Source organism: Cucumis melo, chromosome 3, assembly GCF_025177605.1.
Source record: "Cucumis melo cultivar AY chromosome 3, USDA_Cmelo_AY_1.0, whole genome shotgun sequence".
NCBI lineage: Eukaryota > Viridiplantae > Streptophyta > Magnoliopsida > Cucurbitales > Cucurbitaceae > Cucumis > Cucumis melo.
The window spans coordinates 14244777-14257305 of record NC_066859.1 but is presented as its reverse complement, the minus strand read 5'-3'; the positions used below and the strand labels follow the sequence as shown (position 1 = coordinate 14257305).

General features: G+C 33.5%; 1 long non-coding RNA gene across 1 annotated transcript; it reads right to left on the bottom strand.

The window, feature by feature from the left end:
• Positions 1 to 1503: 1503 nt before the first annotated feature.
• LOC127148555 (uncharacterized) lies at positions 1504 to 2508 on the bottom strand. Its single transcript, XR_007819637.1, has 2 exons — positions 2306 to 2508; positions 1504 to 2175 (listed from the first exon to the last, which is right to left on the bottom strand). It is a non-coding gene; the product is annotated as an uncharacterized LOC127148555 (long non-coding RNA).
• Between the last annotated feature and the right edge of the window lie 10021 nt (positions 2509 to 12529).

Genomic DNA, 12529 nt, shown 5'->3' with positions numbered 1-12529 from the left:
GTTTTTTGTATATCTCACAAACTAACCACAAATCCCACTTGAATCTTGATGTCAAGTGTCAAATTAACAAGTGTTACTAATTTGGATGTGAATTAGCTATGTATGAGTGAAGACTAATTTCATTTGTGGTTTCTTAATATCTTTGAGTTTTTACTGAGTTTTCACACTAACTTAAGTTCTCTCTATGACAAAAGTTCTCAAATTAATCCCAAATTAGATATCCCACCATCTAGTTTTAAGCTTTGAGAATAGTAGGAAAGATCGTTAGTCGTGGTCCTAGTTTTGTTTAGGATGATAATTTGATAAAAAGAACATCAACAACAGTGAAGAGGATGAACCTTCAGTTAGTTAACAGTATGAACAATAATATGAGCAGATAAAGAGAGACAGTAAGAATACAGACTTTGGTAACCCAATTCGATGATACTGCATCTATGTCTGGGAGTCTTTGACCCGATATGAGAGGTTTCATTATTTGAGTAGTAAACCATAAGTACAATCTTATGATATCGAGTATAGAGTTTCTACATTCACATCTTCACTCTATACTACTAGTGATATAATTTTACTGAAATAAACCTATAACTATCATGATACAAAGATCATCAGAATAAAATCTCCCCCTTAATCATTTATGTCATCGATCAAATGATTAAGGATTTATTGGTGGAAATCTCCCCATTAATGGTATATTCCATCAAGCATCTAGATGGTTGTGGTGAAATTATTTCTCAAAGAGGGGTTATTTGATCTTTCTATGGAAGGTCACCATATATGTTCTTCAAAGATCATCACAGATAAATATCACGCAAGAATCATATATTTACTCGTAGAACATACTTACTTGCTACACAAGTATTTTCGATCACAAAAAGCTTCTACGGTTTAGATCATACGTAAGTCCCTCATCAGGAGTCTCACATATAAATATAGCATTAAGAATCTTTGTTTATCCCGAAGATAGAGGCAATATAGGATATACCTATATTATTTTTTAATATTTTCACGATGCTAGGAATATAATATCTCACATAAGATATTTAAATAAATGAATATTTAATAATATCTCCAAAGGAAAATTCTTCAACTCAGGACAACTTCTAGATAAAAATATTCTTCTGAATAAATATCTTTATAAATTTAAACTAGGTCCACAGCAAATCTAATACAACTAACAACATACCAAGAAGAATTAGAGCTTCAAATGTAAGAATTTTTAAAACTTTATTTTTTAAAATATTTTCAAACATGTTAATCTTCAAAATTGATGCATTTATGGTGATATTTAATCCAATTGCATGTTAGTTTACTCTTTCAGAATGTAAAGCATAAAACCCAATGTAGTTGGTGTAGTCTTATGTTGTATAGGTTAGGATATAAGCAAATTTTATAAAACAATATGCGACAAAAAAAATTAAGAGAATGCATGAACTCATCTAGCAAGCAATAAAGGTGTAGGACTAGTTGCTTAGTGTTCTAAAAGTATTAGGAAATAAATCAAAATTCCCCAAATCTCCTTCCATAATTTAAGCCCTTGATTGTAAATTAATTGTAATTAATTGTCATTATTTTCTACCATATTTATCTCATTGTATTTGTATAAATATTAAAATCTATCAATTAAAAGAATCAAGCAATTCAATACAATTTCTTTTACAATCTTTTTGTGGTATCACAGCTTTTCTCAAACTAAAATTTTTCATACCTCTTCAATGGCCACCTCCAGCTCTCAAAATGAACCCATCTCCACTAAAACGCCTACCATTTCCACAGAGATATCACCACAAAATCAACATGTTCCTACTTCCACCCTCTTCTTACTATCCAATATTTGCAACCTCGTACCCCTTTGTCTGGACTCCACAAACTATGTCCTATGAAAATACCAAGTTTCTTCCATCCTCAAAGCCCATTCTTTTTTCGACCACATTGACGATTCCCTTCCTTGTCCTTTAAAATTCTTATTTTCTACGGCTGTTAGAATTACCCCTGAAATCAATCTTGAGTATCTTCAATGGCTCTCCCGTGACCAAGTCCTCATCACCCTCATAAACACTACTTTATCACCCTCTTCCTTTGTTCATGTCGTTGGCTCAACCTCCTCCAAATCATTATAGTTTTCTCTAGGAAAGAGATATTCTTCTAATACCATAGTTAACATTCTAGACCTCAGATCTGCACTTTACACAATAAAGAAAAATTCGTATGAAACTATTGAGCAATACACTTTTCGAATAAAAGTCTTTGTTGATAAGCTTGTCATCGCCTCTGTTTCTCTAGAAGAAGATGAAATCTTAGTTCATACCTTAAATGGTCTTTCTGCAGCTTTCAATGCCTTTCGCACATCAATTAGAACTCGAAGTTGCACCATTTTCCTTAAAGAACTTTACACATTACTCATCTCAAAAGAATCCACCATTGCAAAATCATTCGGCATTGAAGCAATCCCTACCTTCATGGCAGTCACACAGCACTTTCTTTCATCTCATGAAAACCGTGGAAGAGGAAGAAGAAATGGTGACACTGAAAACCCTACTTTTTACTCCCAAAATAACTCTTGTTTTTCGTGGGTCCTCGGGCAATAGGTCGGGTGCTACTTACGGATCTAATTCCATTTATGAATGGTGTAGTTCAAGTGGCACAAATTTTATCTCACAACCCAACAATTCTTTCCATCATCAATGGTCCAATAATAATTTCTTCAGCTCACCTTGCCAAGCCTTTAATTTCATTCCAACCAATAACAAGGACAACTCTCATCATGGGCTTATTGGGCTGGCTCTCAATAATGGGCCTAATTTTGGCCATGAAAATAATTATGGAGGTGGACACATATTTTATCAAATATGCTAAAAACAAGGACATGGTGCTCTTGACTACTACACATGAATTTCTCCTATCAAGGTCGATATCCACCTTCTCAATTTGCGACAATGGCGGTAAACTCTATGAATTCTCAATCTTCTAAAAATACTAATAATTGTTTGTTATCTGACAATGGATGTAACGTTCATATGACGAATGAGTTGGCAAATCTCAACTTATCCAACAATTATAATGGTGAGAAAATTGTCATAGGAAATGTCCAACCTTTAAATATTCAAAATACTGGCAATTGTAAACTCTCAACTCCTTCTCATACCTTTAATCTTTCCAAAATACTCCATTCTCTACAACTTGCTGCAAATCTCTTATCTGTTCATAAATTTTGTCTTGATAATAATTGTATTTTCATTTTTTATGCTGGCTGATTCCTCATTCATGACAAAGTCACCGATCGAACTCTGTATACTGGTGAAAGCATCAACAGTCTCTACCCTATTCCTAGTATTTCTACTCTATCCACATCTACCATGCATTCAAAAATTTTAAATTTTCATGCAAAACAGAAGAATTCATCATTATGGCATTTTCGTTTGGGTCATCTTGCTCCAAAGATTCTCATTTTAATTCTATCTCGCATTGGTCTATCTATGTCTTCTTCTCTTTCTACTTGCAATTGCACTAGTTGTCTAAAAGCCAAAATGAAAAACTTACCTTTTCCTATGTCTTTATCTACTTCTCTTACACCACTTGCACTTGTTCACAGTGATGTATGGGGGCCTTCACCAATAATCTCTTCACATGGAAGTCAATTTTATGTCAGCTTTATTGACAATTTTAGCAAATTTACTTGGCTCTTTCCTATTGCTTATAAATCAGATGTTCCTTCTATTGTTCAAGAATTTGTTCCTTTTATTGAAAATCAACTATCTCAAAAAATGAAAGTTTTTCGATTTGATGGTGGTGGCGAATTCTGCAACAACTCTTTGCAATCCTTTTTTGAAATCAAAGGTATTTCTCACCAAAAATCATGTCCTTATACTCCTAAACAAAATGACATTGCAGAACATAAACATCGTCCCATTGTTGAAACTACAATGTCTTTAATTTTTCATTCCTCTTCTCCTCTTGAATTTTGGCCTTATGCCTTTTCCACTGTTGTTTTTCTTATTAATCGAATGCCCTCGCTCTCTCTTCACGTTTTGTCACCATTTGAAAAGTTTTTTTTGGTAATACTTCTAATTTGCATCATTTAAAAGTTTTTGGGTGTGCATGTTATCATCTTCTAAAACCTACATCAAATACAAACTTGAACCAAAAGCCACACAACAAATATTTTTAGGCTATCCTCACAATTTTAAAGGCTATATTTGTTATAATCCATTAACCAAACAAAATATTATTTCACGACATGTTATCATTCATGAAACAATTTTTTCCTTTGCCTAATCCTCTCCTTCTTCTCCATCCAAAACTCAATCCATTTTTTATCCCAGCTTACTACTCACCTTACTGAACCTTCCACATCATAAATCTTCAAACATTGTCTCAATACAATCTCCCACTCTTAACCCTCCCACTGTTGACAATACTTGCTTACTTTTTATTGTTGATACTTGAAATGAGATAGATGCTTCCACCATCAACACACCAGCTCTACCTACTCCTCGTAACACTCATGTCATACAAACTCAGGCCAAATTAGGAATTTTTAAACCAAAGGCTTTCCATATCACAACAACTCTTCCAACTCCCACGTCCTACACTAAAGCCTCCAAGTATCCTAAATGGCGAAATGCAATGTATGAGAAATTCAATGCTCTTCAAGCATAAGGTACTTGATTCTTAGTATCTCGATATCCATCCATGAATATTGTTGGCTGTAAATGGGTTTTTCGTACAAAATATAATCCTGATGGCTCAGTTGCTCGTCACAAAGCACGCTTAGATGCTAAAGGTTATCATCAGGTACAAGGTTTTGATTTTGATGAAACTTTTAATCCTGTTATCAAGAAACCTCCTATACGTATTCTTCTTGCTCTTGTCGCTCAATACAATTAGTCCTTGACACAGTTAGATGTCAAAAATGCTTTTTTTCATGGCGTTCTTCAAGAAATAGTATACATGTCTCAACCTACTGGTTTCTAAAACAAAACATGCCCAAACCATGTATTTCTACACAAGAGCCTTTATGGCCTCAAACAAGCCTCTCATGTTTGGTTTGAACACTTTACCTCTTATTTGTTTACAATAGGTTTTGTTGCCTCTAACACTGATCCTTCCTTATTCATTCTATCATTTGGATCTTCTCTCACTTACTTACTCTTGTATGTAGATGACATCATTGTCACTGGCCCCGACTCTTCCTATATCTCTCTTCTCAAAAATCAATGGCACTTGAATTCAAAATATCTAATCTTGGTCCCTTAAATTACTTTCTTGGTCTTGAAATACATTCCTCCCCTAATGGCATATTTGTAAGTCAAGCCAAATATCTCAATGATCTTCTTCACACATCAAGAATGATCTCTGCAAAATCCTTTACCACACCAATGTCTACTTCTCTTAACCTTTACACCACTATACCACCTTTTAAAGATCCATCTTTAAACCGCAAACTAATTGATTCTTTACAATATCCTACATTTACTTGTCCTGATATTGCATTCTCCATAAATTGTGTCAACCAATTCATGCACAAACCAACTGTCATTCACTTCTCGGCAGTCAAACGTATCCTCCACTATTTATGTGGTACTCCAACCCTTGGAATAAATTTTCGCAAAGGTTCGTTCTCTCTTTAAACCTTTTGTGACTCTAATTGGACAGGTGATACTTGTGGTAGACGCTCCACCTCAGGATTCATTGCCTTCCTCGACTCTAATCCAATCTTCTAGTCTTCGAAGAAGCAACCTACAGTCTCCCGTTCTTCTACAGAAGTAGAATATCGTTCTCACGCCACTACTACTACCTATGTTTACTGGATATGACAACTTCTCTATGATCTTCATGTTCCTCTCAAAACCACACCAATGCTATGGTGTGATAATGCTTCTGTTGTCTCTCTAGCACATAATTCTGTTTTCCATGCAAGAACAAAACACATTAAGATTAATTATCATTTTGTTCAGGAAAAAGTTCTTCGCAAAGACATCTCTGTTCATCACATCTCTTCTGACAAACAACTTGCTGGTATACTCACAAAGCCACTACTGTCTCCAACATTTTTTTCATCTTCGCAACAAACTACTGACTCAATCTGAATCATTTATTTGAGGGGGATATTAGGAAGAAAATCAAAATCTCCCAAATCTTCTCCATAATTTAAGCCCTTAATTGTAAATTAATTGTCATTATTTTCTACTATATTTATCTCATTGTATTTATATAAATATTAACATCTATTAAGAAAAGAATCAATCAATCCAAGACAATATTTCTTTTATAATCATTTCAAAAAGAACTTGTAAAACCATGAAAAATAGAAGTTGTTTTCTTCATAGATTTTTTATGGAATTCTGATGTAACTGCACGTATAACATAAGGTTGATTGTTTGTGGGTTGAAACTTGACCTTAATCCATGCTTTCATCCATTGTTTATCTCTATTATTAACCAGCACACTTCAAATTCGTCTGTTTCTACAAGTCTACCCATAGTTTGCATTTAAATTACTGTTTTTAAAGAATTGAATGGTACAATAGTTTCGTGTGAAACAATACATGGAATACTCTTATATTACTACTTTGTGATAGGGTATTCTTGCACTACGCCTTGCAAATTAATTGCTATATCATCTGTAAACATGTCAAAATCTAGGTATTGTGTTAATTAGTTCAAAAACTAAATGATTGAGTCTATTAGATCCATTGATGAAATTGATACCCTATAACATATTGTGTTTGAATTTCTCCTACTTTATCACTTTATTTGCTTTGTTAGGAGTACGATCATTTATTTTTATTACAGTTTGGTCTCCTAAGTAAAATTGGAATGATCTCTAAGCAACTAAAAGAATTATTAACTCAATTCTCAAAAGGCAACACTCAACGTTGATCGTTATAGTTATATTATAATTAGATGTGTACAGTACTTGTGCATATCACGTCGTCATCATCCCTACATTTCAATGTTCACCTCAATAAACTTTTAAAGATATTTCATTGACAATCAAACTTAGTGTTGGAATTTATGTTCTAGAACTCGTAATTTGGAATTCAAAATCATATTGTACACAATGGAGCTTTTAGTGAGATTTTGTTAGTAAAATTAAATATTATAATCTTGAATCCAATAAACTAAGGTCTCAAGGCTATATTGAGTAAACTTGAATTTTATGTGCATACATAAAAATAGATCAAGTTTGAGTATATACCCTGAACGATCTATAGTATATGAACAAAGGTTGGACACTTTATTCTGAGGACACTATGGATGCGGCCCGCTTTGTAGTTAGTATAAATGATGTGATCCTGAATCGTTCATGTAGAGACATGAAAGTAGGGACATCCCATGTAAAGAGTTTACATAAGACAAAACCATGAAATAACCAATTTTATGTTATGATGTCATTTACGATTTAAAACAGACTATTTCAATTGTTGATGACCTAGGTAACTTAATTTTAATCTTGACCTAACTATGAACTCTTGTTCACAAGAGATTATCTTCAGATTTGCATAGGTGAGGATAGCTCATTATCCCTGGCCTAATAAGCTTCTCATTTTAAGGGTAAAACCATGAAAATAGTTAGAGATATAGGGTGCAAGACAAAATTCACTCCTATCCGCTTTAAGGTTAGTAGATAAGTTGTTCCCTTAAGGACTGAATTCAAGTCTTGAACAAAGGACCCCACCCTTTTATGGGCCCAAGAAGGATTTGGTTTATAAATTGGACCTTAAACCAATTGTTCAAAAGTGGATCAGATAGAGTTAAGGAGCAACATGTAGTCTCGGGGTAAAACAACCTGTAAAGGACTAACTTACTCATCATGGTTATATCAGATGGATACAAATATACCTATAATGAGGGGAGTGCAACTATGAGACTTTAGTGAAATGCTTCATTAGTTAACAAATGTTGTGTGAGACTCGTAGTTAAGACCCGTAGTTAAGATAAGAAGTAAAATTTGACTAAGTGTCCTGAAATAAGTGTTTTGGGTAGACTACATGAGAAGAGGTTGGTTAGCCCCCGAGAAGGTTTGAGCGACAAGACTTTTGAAGTTTAAGTGTAACTATGTGGTTAAGGTTCTATGCGAGAAGAAATATTTGGCGAGAAGAAGTAAGGAAACTTCCCAGAAATTTCCTAAAGTTTGCTTAATGGGCCACGTGTAGAGTTTAAGTTAAGCATGATTGAGTTAAACCTTAATCCTACACGTGCACCACTAAGAGTAGGAGCTAACGAGCTGACAAGAGTTTAAAGGGGACTAAGCTTGTTTAGGAAGTAGTATAAGTAGGGGCCTTCAACCAAATATTGGAGCATTGTTACTCTGCAAAATTTGACAAAAAACTTAAGGGTTGAAGTGATGCCCAAGTGTCTACGCAAGAAGAGGAAGAAGATAAGCATTTCGAATTTAAGTTACTGAGTATTGTGAGTGTTCTCTTTAAAATGTTTATGTTAAAAGATTTCCTTAATTCTTACTGATTTGAGTTAATGATTTCAATTCAAATGATTTCTAAAAAGGTATTTATTTCAAAAGCTTATGCAGTGTTTCAAAGTATGTTTATTGAGACTTTTAATATTTATGAATGAATGTTCAAACCATTAGTTATCTTCCTACTAATGAGCTAACTCTTAAGTGCACATAAGAAGTAAAGGCAGCCATGTAAAAAATGACTACATGTTGGGATGAAGTTGACCAATATAGAAAAGGACTTCATTGTTTTTAGCAGCCTAAGTAACAAGATTGAATTAGAATATTCTCAGATGTTATTGTTACAGTAGTCTAAACGCAAAGTAATGAGACTTAGTATGGAGAATGATTCGGGATTCTTGGCAAAAGAAATGATAATTGACTAATGTGTGTTTATGTTAAATGTTAAACATATATGATTTGTTATGTGAAATTATGTGTTTTTATATAAAAAGGTGAATTTATGCAATTTTGATGTTTGATGAAATAATGTTTACAAAAGGTATTTCGAGAAAAGGATTTCATAAAACCACATCGAGTATTTTAGACTTATGTTTTAAAGTTTTACCTTCCAGGTTCCAGGTGCTAAGGCCAAGTGGGGGAAAGGTGAAAGAGCTTGCTAGGCAAGAAGAAACTGTCAAGGCATTTAGATTAAACTTAAGTGTTGTACTTATGAAATTTATATAAAGAGTTGTAGAACGCTTGTTTCAAGATTAATAAAAGTAAATGTTTATCATATTCCACTTTGTTAAGTTGTTTTATCACTTAAAATAATGACTATAGTTATGAAAGAAAAAAGTAGGCGATTAAGCAAAGCTTAAGAACCTCAAAACTAAGTGTCTTTGGCGTTTAAACGCATCAAGAATGTTCAAATCATGTCGCGTCTCGCATACTAAGCAAGTACATCAATGGGACGGGGTGTGACATGTTGATTAGCTCGATCTAAAAAGAGTGTAACCAATTAATCTCGGATCGTTGGGGCCCATGAGCTAGCAAGAGATCTAATGGACCTATAAATGAGGAGAGAGAAATTGACAAGTATATGTGATATACTTGTGGATTATTAGATTAGATATAGAGCTTTATGTTTAAATGAGATTTGAATGTTAAAAATATGAATGTCGATTCATATTTGAAGCTCGAAATTGATGGAAATTGTCAAAGTTGTAAAAAGTCAAATGGTTGACTTTTGACTCTAAAAAGTCAAACTTTGACTAGGCTATATTCAAATGTGATTTGAATTTTGAGAAAATAAATGCAAATTCATGCTCATAATAGAGAAATTAGTCAAGACGGATAAAATGACAAAAATTTAAAATGTTGACTTTTGGTTTGAAAAAGTCAAAGGTCAAAGTCAAAGTTTGACTTTTAAGTAAATGATCATTTTTCCCTTTGACCAAAGTTAGTAGGAAAATCCAACATTTTGTTGGATAATCCCACTAACTCAAGTGAGCTAGGTGTTACCTTATTGCACTACAAGAAATTTTACCTTTACTGACGATAAACATGTCGACGCCCATAAATTTCGTCGATAGAAGTGGTATATGTCAGTGAATTGTGTTATCGTCGGCGATAAGTGGAATCATCGAATAACTCATTCAATATGTGGTTAAGGATTAAATCCTGAAGAGTTTACTGATATGCCAACTAATGAAAACGAGATGTTGAATATTCTAAATAATTTACAAGTTCAAAGTTTTGAATAAGAGTTGAATGAAGAAGATATCGAGAGTGACATACCCATTAATGTCCATGACAGTGATAATTCGAATTTATTTGAGGATTTATTAGGTAAAGCATGCAATCAATTGTACTTAGGTCGTACAAAGTACTCTTCATTAAACTTTTTAGTAAGATTGATGCATATTCAAGTTCTAAATGGTTGGAGTAACAAGTCATTTGATATGCTACTTGAACTGTTAAAGAACGCATTTCCAACGGATGCATCTATACCTAGTTCATATTACGAAGCTGATAAAAAGTTACGTAACTTAGGGTTAGGCTATAACCTAATTCATGCGTGCAAGTATGATTGCATATTATATTGGAGGAAATTTTCTAACTATCAACAATGTCCAATCAATGAGTCTCGGTATAAAATTAACGATGGAAAAGATAAGAAGATCCCACATAAAGTCTTACGTCACTTTCCATTGATTCCAAGATTGAAACAATTGTTTGTATCGAGGCATGTTGCATCTGAAATGAGGTGGCACAAAGAAAAGCATGTTGTAACAAATGATACATTACGACATCTAGCTTCTAGAAAAGGATGGAAACATTTTTATCGTCAATTTCCTTAGTTTGCTTCAGATTCACGAAATGTTCATTTAGGATTAGCTTCATATGGTTTTAATCCATTTGCAAACTTGAGTGTTCTTACACCATATGGCCTGTTATGTTAATTCCAAATTTGTCATCATGGAAATGCATGTAAGAAACAAATTTCTTCATGTTTTTGCTTATACCAAGTCCCAAATCTCTAGGAAAGGAAATTGACATTTACTTGCAACCATTGGTGGATAAGTTGAAAGAATTGTGAAATTATGGTATTCGTACTTATGATAGTGTTAGTGGTGAGTACTTTCAACTACATGCAAGTTTGTTATGGACTATTAATGACTTTTCAACATATGGTGATTTATCTGGGTGGAGTGCTAAGGGTTATTGAGCATGTCCCATTTGTAAGGAGGATACATCATCGTTTGGGATTAGAGGAAAGATTTCTTTAGGCCATCAACGTTATCTGCCTGAAAATCACAGTTGGGTAGAAGTACGCAACACAATGGAAAGGTTGAACATAGACCTTCTCCAATTACAATGAATGGAGAAGAGATGTTAGAACAGTTAAGTACAATAAATCTTCCCTTGCTTAACAAACATTCAATGAAACAAGATAAGAAAAGGAAACGTGATCTAAATTGGACCAAAAAAAAGCATCTTCTTCCAACTTTTATATTGGTCACAATTGTTGTTGAGACATAAATTGGACGTGATGCATATTAAAAAAAAAAGCGTTCGTGACAACTTGATAGACACATTGTTAAGTATTGATGGAAAAACAAAAGACACCATCAATGCACTATTAGATTTACTAGATTTAAAGATACATAAAGATTTACATTTGTGACATGAAGGGTCTAAGTTTGTAAAGCCACATGCTGCGTATACACTAACGACTCATGAAAGGGTTGAGTTCTGTAAGTTCTTGAAATCAATAAAATTTTCTAATGGATTTGTATCAAATGTATCTCGTTGTGTGAATGAGAAAGATGGAGAAATATGGGGGTTAAAAACTCATGATTCTCATGTTTTACTTCAAAGACTTCTTCCTATCGACATTCGAGCATACTTACAAAAGGATATGGTAACTGCTATTGTTGAGTTATGTAAGTTCTTTTGTTATTATGTGCGAAAATAATACGCATAAGTGACTTGGATAGGTTACAAGCAGGTATTGTAATCATACTTTATAAATTGGAAAAAATATTTCCACCAGCATTCTTTAATGGAATGGTGCATTTATCAGTTACTTGCCTTAGGAACTAAAAGTGGTTGGTCCAGTGAGTTATAGTTGGATGTACCCCATTGAAAGGAGTTTACGGACCTTAAAGCAATATGTACACAACAAAGCACGTGTTGAGGGTTCTATTGCGAAGCATTTGTAATGAATGAATCACTTAATTTGTGTGCAATGTACCTATGTAAAATTGAAATGAGATTCAACCGAGATGAACGAAATGATGATAGAATCCAAGATAATGATGTTTGCGGTGAATTTGAAGTGTTCACACAAAATACACGACCGATAGGGGCATCAACTTTAAGGACTTTATCAATAGATGAGAAGAGAATTGCACACTGGTATATATTGAACAATTGTCCACAACTAGAACATATCGTAGAAAACATTTAAGACAAATTTTTCAAGAAGCACAAAACTCTTTTGATCTTAAACAAATGTATAAACAACGACTTCCTGATTGGTTCAAATCTTAGGTATGTAGTATATACAACTCTCTCTCAAATCCAAATTAAACACACACACACGTATCTTTATGTATATATTTATATA